The sequence below is a fragment of the Habropoda laboriosa genome, unplaced genomic scaffold (genome assembly GCF_001263275.1).
Source record: "Habropoda laboriosa isolate 0110345459 unplaced genomic scaffold, ASM126327v1 scaffold42, whole genome shotgun sequence".
NCBI classification, from domain to species: domain Eukaryota; kingdom Metazoa; phylum Arthropoda; class Insecta; order Hymenoptera; family Apidae; genus Habropoda; species Habropoda laboriosa.
In genome coordinates this window covers 1,806,557-1,819,137 of record NW_017100181.1, presented here as the reverse complement: position 1 = coordinate 1,819,137, position 12,581 = coordinate 1,806,557, and positions in this window count along the sequence as shown.

The window sequence follows — 12,581 nt, the reverse complement described above, 5'->3', positions numbered from 1 at the left end:
GAGTAAGAAAATTAGTTTTGTAAATGTGTGACAAATTTAAAAAAAAAAAAAGAAATCGATATAAAGATTTTTCCTAGCATTTTTGTTGCCTTAGAAAATTTCTTCGAAATTTCGATGTTTCCTTTTTGAGATCATCTGAGAAATATTTTAGAAGTAATATAAACATCTGATACACTACTTAAAAAAGATTTATTAAACACATTCGTCTATTTCTTTATACTGTATGTGTAGAATTGAACAATTAAATTGATCTTTGTTTTATTTACAATTTTTTGCGATCAAATTATTTAAGCGATCTATCCAAGAAGAACGAATGAAACTAAAATGATCTTAAAATTATCAGATTTGATTTTCATTTTGCAATCTAATACGTAGAAATATTGTTTCAGAAGAATGTATAACAATAAAATTGTATAAAAATCAACAAAAATTCAAACAACTTAAATTCAGTGCTTAATGATTGTCTATAAGTTTAATCAAACTTGAAAAAATTAGATAATAGGATACAAGAACCTACGCGAGAAATCTATTCGAATTATTAACAATATTTAAAATCTCTAAATCTAGGTTCACCTTAAATTCTCTTAATTAATATCTTTAGCATAACGAAGAAGAACGAAACGATTTACAATATTTGAAATTTCCAAATCACTAAAAAGTCCAACCCAAAATATCGATCTAACCGAATGCACGAGGATATGCAATTACGTCGTAACATCGTAATGAAAAATTCAACAGTCACCCTGTATATGTGTGCATGTACGAAAATATTTACTTATATACATATACATATATATACATATATATTTTCTATGCAAAACTTTAGGGATTTCCGGACGTGCGTTCTGTAACATACTTGATCTTACGAAGAAATGCATGTTTTAATGCACGAGTTACTCGCCTGAATTTTCAGAAGAGAAACAAAAAACATTGTTTTCCTTTCAGCAACATTGTTCGTCGTTTTTTTGTAAAATAAATAAATATGTCACGGCGTTCGTTTGATATAATTTAACCAAAGGATCTTACGAGTCTACGCTGAGTTTTGTACCGCGAATTTCAATTAAACCGTAACAGAAATTTCTATCGAAATGAAACATCACGAGAAGCAACAACAGAAGAAATTTAAAAGAAATATCGTCGTTTTAGAGTTTGCGTATGTTTAAGAATTTGTAGATTTGTATTTAATTTTATAGAAATATTATAATTGACCTTTTTCTATTTTCAAACATTGGTACATATATTTTCTTTTTCTAATAAACAGTTGAGATGAAAAGATTCATAGTTTCTCTTGTCTGTAACATTACTGACTCATCGACAAGAAGTTTTCACCTTTCATACCTTATTACAATACAGGGTGTCCCAGGTTTTAACGGCCAAACGTTGTCAATATATTCCATGGGTTGAAATTAGAAAAAAATGTTATACAAACATAGGTCTTTTGAAGCTTTATTAAAAAGTTATGGCAATAATACAAAATTAAGAGAACAATAGCAGACTCGCGGTTACAGCGATATAATACAGCAGAGCCGCTTAACTTCTTGCTCACGAGCAAATTTCCCCTCCCGAGGTTCCCCCACTACGCGGTACGAGCACGCAGAATGTGTAACATAAACCAATGGCAGTCGCTGGAGTTGTGGTGGGAGGGCTCCTCGCGTCCTCCTCCCGCCACGCCCCAATTCCAGCGAGACCATCTCAGTCGCATAGTGGGGGAACCTCGGGAGGGGAAATTTGCTCGTGAGCAAGAAGTTAAGCGCCTCTGGTCTGTGGCAATGCAAGATTGACATCAGAAGACATCAGATTAATGCGTCAATCAATAAATGCGTCGTTAATATTTTGTATCAATTCAGTACGCGATCTTATAAATATCGCGCAAATATTGATGATCTATTTCTGTATTATGTACATCGCAGTAACCGTAATTCTGCTATTGTTCTCTTAATTTTGTATTATTGCCATAACTTTTTAATAAAACTTCAAAAGACCTATGTTTGTATAACATTTTTTTCTAATTTCAACCCATGGAATATACCGACAACGTTTGGCCGTTAAAACCTGGGACACCCTGTATATCAGAATTGACATTTCTATTAAAGTCGAGAGCAACGTGTTGACTTGAATAGAAAATAAGATCATTTTCTTAGAATATACTTTCTTAATGGATATCACTTTTTTGCAAATAATAAACGAATTAACTGAAACCTTTTTCTCAATCAAGACTGATCGACTATAATAACATGCAAGTTGTTAATTTCAATTAATAATAATTTCAAAAAATTTCGAAATTAATTATCACATCACAAGTATCTCCATGCAGGATTTTTCAAAACTCGTTGTGTATGTATTAAACAAACCAATTTACCAGAGAAAATGATACAACTATTTAAAAGATAAGTAAAGAAATTTTTAAAGAACAGAAAAATTTCAGTGAAATACTAAATTTTTGGGTATCACAACGTTCGGTTAAATAATATTGAAAATATCTCCTTCGATGTTAATAAATATTATAAATAAACGAATATTACAAAAATAATATAAATATTGTAAAATATTGTAACAATGATATTATAAATATGAAAAATAAATTAATAAATATTGTTAATATGAAAAGAGATATTTTCAGTATTATTCAACCAAACATTATAATACTCTATAATACTAAAAATTTCTTTATTTACTTGCAAAAAAATTTCTACTATTCTCTCTGACAAAATTGATCAATAATGATCGTCACCATCCCCTCCCTTATCCCTAATGTAAACCACGGAAAAAGGTGGCTACAATGGTAATGCGGAGGCATTACTCGAAGGCAATTCGAGCAATTGAACGTCATCATGCTGAACGTTTCGCAAATGGATCGGACATGAATCAGAATTCATGTAATTACCGGGCCTCACGGAGAATCCGTGGATTCGATCGGTGAACGTAAACTGTAATAACTAGAACATTTACTAATATTGGTCGAGATCTTCAAATATAAGCAGTGTCTACATGAAATACCATTTCCATATTTCGCCGACGTTGCAGCCGCGTGATTTTCTATTTCTTCGACAAACACACTATTACGTAATCTGTTGCTCAATGTAAGTTAATTAAAAAATTACTGAAATGCCACAGAGACTGGAGAATTCGTAAAAAGCTCCGTTAGGATTTTTGTTTCAGTCATTCTTTGGGTACTCTAACGCTTAAATGTTGGATCCATCCATGTTTCAGCAGAGATAGTTCAGCTTTTTTATTACATAATCTATTAAGTACTCAATGTAAGTTAATTAGGAAATTACTGAAATGCCGTAGACACTGGAGAATTCGTAAAAAGCTTCGTTGGGATTTTTGTTTCAATCATTCTTTGGGTACTCTAACGCTTAAATGTTGGATCCATCCATGTTTCAGCAGAGACAGTTCAGCTTTTCCTCTTTGATTACACAATCAGGTTTTTACATTTGTTCGTATAAGTACCAAGAATGGAGAATAACGATATTTGTGAAATTTCTTTATTAAAAGCTAACCAACAACCTTTTCTCCAAAGTGTACCTCTGACTTTTGAATAATTGCTTCATAATTCAGTGTTGGTTATCTACGAACTGTAGTACGTAAGTTTTCGAAATGTCAGCGTTTATGACGTCGAATAACTCGAAAGTATTGGAAGATCGTTCTTGAAGAAAAATTGCGTATGTTGGTTAGCAGATTATCGAAACTTATGAAACAGTTGTTTGAAAGCGAAGGGGACATTTGGAGAAAAAAACAATAAGATTTTATGTAAAATGTATGTAGCTTTTAATAAGGCAATTTAACGAATACTAAATCAGGCTTGTTATTCACTATTTTTGATATTTATACGGACAAACATAAACACCTATTGCAGTTGGTACCATTAACACGTTGACTGCCACGGTGGTCATATGTGACCGCAGATTGTTTCTCCTGTAGCGCAACGGTGGTCATCGGTGACCGGAGTGCTTCAAATGTTTATAATTGTAAAAGTTGAATGAACACTGACAGTTAATGAATTTTGAACACCATCGCTGATTAGAGAATACTTTGAAATAAAATGTGCACTATTCAGCAATTAAAAATTTTTATTAGAAGATCAAAAATGAGAGATTAATTTTTATCAAATCTCCTATCTACCGATGTATTGTATTAAAGCATTTCAAACATAGACGCGGCTGATCAATACAATCTGGGCAGTATGTGGTAACCTTTTTGCTCCGATTTTTTGCAATCTTTGTTCCAAAACTTTTTCTTTGTCAAAATAAACGAAGATCTGTTTACTACGTTGCTATGATACTGTTTAAGGTATATACCACATCGCACAAGCGTCGTAAATAGCCATAACAAATAAATATTCCAAAATAGTTAACAAGTGTCATCAAGTGCATCAAGGCGCCGTCGTGGTCGCAGGCAAATATCGCTTTCTCAAAACACCACAAGTGTTTATTGCGTTGCCTGCGACACTTAGTCCCTAGGACCAGACCCTGCCATAACTCCTGGAGTCTCCGAACGGAAAATAGAAAAGTGGTCCACGACTTTTGCCAACGTCGATTGGCCACTTGACTTTAACAAAACCTAGAAAAGCGGAGATTCCACAGGATTCCCACGACTCCGTCCACCGAACACTTTCTCCGGTCGTTGTTCACTCCACCCTAAGATAACGCGCTAAGGGCGAAATGGAGGGAGGTTGCGATGCACCGGAGTAAACTGATTGGTGATTTAGAAAAGGAAAAATCACCAATCAGGGTGTTTTTAGGAAAATAGGAGTCTTTGTCGAGGGAAACCGCAGAGACTCCAGCAGAAACACTTGGCCACTCGCGAGAAACACTTGGCCACTCGCAACAGAAATACCTCTCACTTCGCAGTAGAATTTATATCTTGAATTAGTTGCAGAAAATAGAACATAAAATAAAAACTTAGTGTTTCAATTAAGAAACTGGTCCTTCGAAGCCTTAGACCATTAGTCGGCACACGCGTGCAAAAACCGGCAAAGCTTGAACGATCGAAAGATCAACCGCAAGCCCTAACAATATGCTTAGAATAATAAAAATACTATCGTGGCGTCCTGAGCAAAACATGTGATTTCGGCGTGGCAGTCAATGTGTTAATTTTGTAATATAAGAGAAAAATCGAAAGCAAAGCGGAAAATATTGAAAACGAATTTGACACGAAATGCGAATTTTGTTGAAATATAGCGAGAAATAGAAGAAACAGGGTTGAATATCAGATTATTAAAAAACAGCGACATTTAATGGCAATTTTGAATGGTTTCCATAATACTAAAAGAATAAACTAGTGATTTTTCATTACTTAAATAAAAATTAGTATATTCCATTTTTTCATTGTGTAATAGTACAAATTTTTGGTCGATTTTTTATCAATCTCGAATAAAACAAAAATATTCTTTACTCAACAATTGTTTCTCGTTACTGTAAAAATTTTTAAAAACTGTCTAATTTAATAATTTTTATTTTGTAGAGACGCCTAACGAATTACCACCACGAATTTATCCAAAAACCAAGTTACCCATAACAAAACGTCACTCTACATTTTTCATTTATTTTTTCATCCATCAAATTATCTCCTTTCAGGCGCTGTATCATTAGTCTCGCATGAAATCTCGAATAACAGGCACCACGTTTCACGTAATAGCACAATTACATGTAAATTTCATTTCATTTACAAAGTACGATCACTGAACTGCGGCATTAAATCGCACGGAAGCTATCTACTAAAATTTGTATTATAAATCCGATTACTGTTCTCACACAATCGACTGTTAATTCATTTTCGGTTTATTTATAATTATCGTCTTACCGAAATCGAAATTATCAGTATTTCAATGAAAATCAGCGGACATTCGCGCCCATTCTCTGTTCTCGATAGGAAAATAACGATCATATAATTAACAGGGGTCCGAATGAACTGTGAATTTATCACTATCGTTTCGTAAATGTTTCTATTTACATTAATTTCTATAAAATGGATACTTTTTCGTGAGATAATTCGACACCAAAATTGGAAATCGAACAGAACTCAATTTTCTATCGATATCTGACAAACAATTGTCAACTGTCGATCGAAGAATTTCTTTGAAATAAATTCATAGAAGAAATGAAACAGACCGTTTTACGAATGCTTTCTTGAAGAGAACTCGTTGCAAAATTAACATTCACCGTGTACTACAGTGTGTAAACGAAATTTTCCTTTTTCTTCTCCGAAATTCATAAACGTTCAGCAAGAAGAAAGAGAAAGAAAATTAAGTCCGGAAAATCCCTGAAACAATGTCAATTTCTCCCGAAAGACTTTCCGTAGAGGAACGTGGAGATGAAAGGAGGAAGATTACGAGTAAGCTTATGAAATTATGAAATTCTTCGTTACAAAGTGAGTGTTAGGCAAGGAGTTGACGATAGTATTAAGGATACATAATTTACGTTGATTAAGGTGCCTGGCAGATCGACAGGGATTACACGAAGATCGTCCAACAGATTCATTTCAACAATTTGTATCGCTGATTATACAAGCATTATTTGCGTTTATAAAACTATGAAATCGATGTTACATGAATGTGTAAATAAATACAGAGTATCTTTGGCAGCAACAATGGTTAGCCTTTAACTTGGCCTTCTCTCTAGAAATTTCATATACCATTTTATCAAAAATTGCATAAATTAGTATAAGATCATTCCACGCCAAATCGATCATTTTTTGACGTCGACATCACGGATTTAGTTCTAAATAAAATATAACGTAGTACACGTGAAATTAGGGGGGGTTTAAGTCATCATTTAGCTGGTTTCGAATCTGTTCAAAATATACGGACCTTTAAATTTATCAACTTTTGCTCGTTTTTATGAAAAGCAGCTGTGCTTAGCAATTTTTATCTCGGAAACTATTGGTCCAATTGAGCTCACTTTTTTCTGTTTCAATTTAGAAGGATGGCCGTATTGTAATAATATTTTTGTCATTTGAAAAATTGATTTTATAATATTGAAAATCATAAACAAATTCTTATTTTGCAAATTTCTCTGTGATGGGCTAAAGGTGTTCAAATTTTTAAAAGACAGTCACATTCCTTGAAATTCTATCTACAAATGAGCCCTTTTGCAGGATGGAGTCCTTAAAATTAGCGTCACAAGGAGCTGGAAAAGGACTGATGTATCCTTTTAGGTAAGCGAGCCACGCGCTCTGCAATTACAGTCTATCTGTACCTCTCGTACCCTATAGTATGTAAATACCTTCAATAGGGGAGGTCAGAAACATTGGAAAACTGCGACTTTATGTTCTAGCAATGCCACACTAGTAGTGGCATTATAAAAAACATATTTACCTGTCCCCGTGGTGTAATTTGTAACGCTAATGCCGGAGGCATGTAAAACTTGGGAGCTCATATCTCGATTATAACTTACGCAAAACATCACAAGTATGGAGTCTTTCGAAAAACTTGGAGGCTGATCAACATATTTACCTGTCCCCGTGGTGTAATTTGTAACGCTAATGCCGGAGGCATGTAAAACTTGGAAGCTCATATCTCGATTATAACTTACGCAAAACATCACAACTATGCAGTGTTTTAAAAAACTTAGAGGCTATGTCGATAATAACTTACGCAAAAAATCACAACTATGCAGTGTTTTAAAAAACTTGGAAGCTATGTCCATAATAACTTACGCAAAAAATCACAAGTATGGAGTCTTTCGAAAAACTTGGAGGCTGATATCTCGATAATAACTTACGCAAAAAATCACAAATATGCAGTATTTTAAAAACGCTTCAATGTCAGCTGTAAGAATACATAATCAAAAATATATGTTCCCGTATAAAAACTTAGACATGACTCTTACAACAGAGCTTTCCAAAATCATTGCAAGGTTAAAAAAAATACCAGAACAATATGTCGCCCTTTCTTCCCTACAACTTTCGTCTGACACATTTCTTTGTATCATTCGTAGTTTTCACGATACTTCCGTGTTCTGAGATAAACCGGACACACTGTACATTCATGTTTACATAATTATTTCTTATTCTCCGTTTCGTCAAGAAACGAGGAAATTACCATACAAGCTCCAAATAATCGTGTGAAACGTCGAATTCTCCTATCTCTGATAAATAACGTCAGCCCAGGACAGCGGATCCGCGAGATCTAAATGAAGGGACGTATGGTCGGATTGCAAGAAAAGTTCCTCAAAGCGATGCTGAAAGCTAGAAGCACTTCAAGTCGCCCGGATAGAGACGTTATTCTAGCTGCTACAAAAGAACCCTCATTGATTCTTCCTCGCCATGCGGTTATGAGGCCTCTCGAGGCTGATAGCAGTACTTACTCGTTTACCAACTTATGACACGCTAAAGAGTCCCTTCGGAGCATGAAAGACGAATATCGTTCTCGTACATGAACGTAGCCAACGTCGTTTATGCGAGAAATTTTTGAAAGAATTCCATCTCGTTCGTAATAATTTTACGCGAATTTTTCCCGCGCATGAATAAATTTGCATAATTCGCGCCGTTGACTGATCCCGATAACGTAATTCAACAATGTTGAAACGAGATGACTCGATTTTGTCGAAGTGTTTATTGCTGTTAACACGTTCAGTGCCGCGTGGGCCATCGATGGGCCACGTTGGACTTTCCGGTCAGAGCGTTTGGTAATTTCGTATAGGAAGAAATATTAATATGCTTCATAAAACCGTGGGTCATCCATGACCCACGTAGCACAATGATACGTTTTCAATTCTCTAGGTGACGTGTTGCTATTGGTAAATAGTATATATAACAGGGGTGGCCATAGTGCGGCTCTCGCAGGCGAGTGGTGCGGCTCTTATGCAAATAAAATGTATGTATGAAATATGGTAAACTAAAATTGATCAATGTCCAAAAGTAATTATTTTATTTCATTTCTTGTTCCAAAGTTATTAGTAAACTAAAACTTTAAGAAATTGAACTGATTTTTCAGTTTCTCATTGTTTGTTTTGTTATCAAAAATAAATAAATGGCTCTGTCAAATATTCCTTCCTGAAATGTGGCTTCCAAATGTAGTGTAGCTGGCCACCCCTGGCATATATGTATAATGAACGCTGTAACGTGGGTCATCGGTGACCCTCGCGGCTTGAAAGGAAAGTCACGTGAATATGGCGCGGCACTCAATGTGTTAATCCTTCATTTTTCACTTTATAATCATGTCACCTGTTAAATATACATGCTTTTTCATAGAACATTATGAAATAACGTGGTGTCCCACCGGTGGGTCACGCCGAATATTCAAGCTTCTTCTGTCATTTTTGCCGGAGTGACCCATCGGTGGGTCATCGATGAAAATTTTGTTTAAATTCATCTTATGTTTCTTTAATGCGCTATGCTTCCCCATCGTTACAACGCTAAGTTATTTCTTTGAATATTTGTAGAAACAATAAGCACAAAATATCCTCCGAACGTTGCAAAACAGTAAAATATACATTTATACAACAGACTAAAATCTCGAAAAACATTCTAAGCAACTAGTATCCCCTATTACATCCTATTTCACGTCACACCGTACGAAATTTGCAATTCCATTGCGACAACAGTCAAATTTCAAGCCACCGCCTAAGTAAACCGAGAATAGAATCTATTATGAAACTATTATCTAAGTAAATCGAGTAATCCCGTAAGTAAATCGAGAATAGTATCTGCACGTCCGTGGGAGACTTTTTGCTCAGACTGAGCTATCGAACGATCTGTCAAAGTTCTTTACAGCGGTTCTGAATCACCCTTTGTACAAAGTGGGTCACGCAGTTGACACAGGCTATACAGGGTGTTTTTGAACTGCAAGTAGAAAGTCTGCTTGAGTTCTACGCAAAATAACTGGTATCTCGGGGGAAGAAAATATGTTGGAAGTGTTCAAAAGTGTTGAACTTTCGTTTGTGTTGTATTCTTTGTGCAAGTTCGTCTATTTTCCATAAAAAGGAGCGGCGGCAGTGCGCGCGAGAGAAACAAAGAAGGTAAGAAAAGTATGTGAAAAAGGTGAACGGGCAAATTTGAAAATTGTCGTATTCTGTGGTCGAAGATTAGTAGTGAGCCGCTCAGAAGCCAAAATGATTAACTCCACCTTTTGATATTTTTCAAATTTTAGCATCGAGGCAAATGCTTGGTGCTTCATTTTTCATAAATAAAACAAATTTAACAAATTTTATTTGCAGGAATTAGTCAACTTTGGTATTTGGGTAGCTCACGTTACTAAGAACTAAATAAGACTGCCCACATAAGAAAGGAAGATCGTTATTTCAACAAAAACCGCTAAAATCTGACGAAACGAATTAAAAATGTTTATTACCATTTGGACGTTCGTATTCTCCATTTCTTCACTTGAACAAGTACACGTACCCATTTTGAGTAACTCCGAATTACTCCGTAAAAAAGACTACGAATTCACGATCCAATAAATATACAGTGTGACGCAAAAGTCCCTGGCACGTTTCAAGGTAACTCCCGAAATTTCGCGGGAAACGATGGAAAACGTGGAGAAAAAAGAGCGTATCTGTGTCATCAAAAAGAACATGAAGAAATCTTTGTCAATAGAAAAAATATCTCGATGCATAAAATTTTAGTTTCGCCTTTTAATTTTTCGCCTCCGCGTTTTTCCTCTCCGACATGCACAATAATAAAAGAAAGAAAATTGCCAGGGATTTCTGCGCCGCCCTGTATTCTCTAAAACGTTAAACACAGCTCTGAGTTGTTTGCTTTGATCATGATTTGAGAACACGAATTCTAAATAATAAAATAAAAAATATTTCGTAATCACGTGGACCTACGTATAGAGTTTTGATTGTTTTTATAATTGACCGAAGGGTGTTCACGTTACATATACGGTGAGCTAATAACAAGAAAGTACAAAATATATTCTTTCATTGTAAGAATTCATTTTTATGTATGAAAGTGGTAACGATAGGTATTTGTTGAACGTTTCACGAAATATGTATTTCCAACTTCTATTCACGTTGCATTTTCTATTATTCGTGAAACGTTAAGCATATACGGTGAATAAAAAATTTCATTCCAGTATAAATAATAAACGATCCCATTGGTGTTATCAATTCTGGAACAAATGGAAATAGACCTGTAGTATGTATGAGATCTTCTTGTGGCTCAGAATGATTTGTCAAGCTCGCCTGTAGAACTTCCCTTGCAAGACAGCCTGTTTAGATAGACAAATTTTCTTACACCGTTACACTTTTTCCGTCATATTTCGAGCTACGTGACCCGTATAAAGAGTGAACCACGTAACGTGACCACTTCTATTATTTTCGTTGCAAGTGGACCAATCAAAATTTCTTTCTGTCATAGATTTCACAGTTTCGAAAGACCTTGAGGTGATACAATTAGATTTTTCCTAAGGTATGTCTTTTTTAAAATCACTTTCAATTTTTTCGTGTGTAACCTTACAGTTTTCTCTTATTGGTCTATCGGTGAAAAAGCTCGGTAAGAAATATATATTTTTTTTTCATCAAACAGAATGATACGGCGATAAAAAAAAAATTTGTCCAAGAGGAGCGACATACAATTTTTGTAATTGTAAGCTTCGAATTTACTTAAATTTACGGTATTACGTGTTCAAAATTCCGATTGTTGGTTTCTTTTCTACACAATCGCGTGAAATTAGTACTGTGAAGTTAAGTAAATTCGAAACTCAACACCGTCACTGCCACCGACGCACCGTGTGCGGTCCAGGATGTACTGCGCAACGTGCTATCGATTTTCTGGTGGCAGTGACCGCGTCAAGATTAGAAATATCGCGCGTCATTCCTGTTCGAAAAAATTACTTCTCACCTAAATGATTTTATCGCTGTATCGTTTCATTAGATAAAAGAAAAATATATTTTTTATTAAGCTCGTTGAAACTATAAAGTTATGTAAAAGAAATTGAAAATAATTTTAAAAGTTTATTCGAAAAAGAGACATAGGAAAAATCTAGTACCGTCACTTTGAAGGTCTTTCAAAACCTTATAATCTGTAACACAAGAAATTTTTATCGATACACTAATAATGAAAATAATAGCGGTGACCACGTTATGTGGTTCGTCCTCTATACAGGTCACGTAGCCCGGAGCGGCAAAAAATGGAGGAAAAAATGTAATGGTGTAAGAAAATGTATCTGCGTACTTACGTAGACAGGCTGTCCCGCGAGGGAAATTCTATAGAGTGCTTAACAAATCATTCTGAGGTAAAAAAAGGTCGCAAACATACTATGGGTTTATCTCCGTTTGTTACAAATGGAAAAATGTTAATTATTATTTTTATTCAAACGAAACTTTTTATAACGAAACTAGCGTCACTTCTTTTATACGTAAAAATGAATTTTTACAATGAAAGAATATATTTTTTTACTTTTTTTGTAATTAGGTCATCCTAAGTGTAATGCGAACTTATTTTCATATTTTTCGAGAGTGAATTATGAAAACATAATCAAAACTATTAATCTTCAATGTGTCATTCGCCACCTTTGTGTACTACGACGCGTTTTTTCTCTTTGTTCTTGTATAAAACAGAGCTATATTTGATTGTGCCTCCTTTTTAATTAAAAATATAGAAGAAAATTTTAGAACTTTTTAGTATCTAATCTT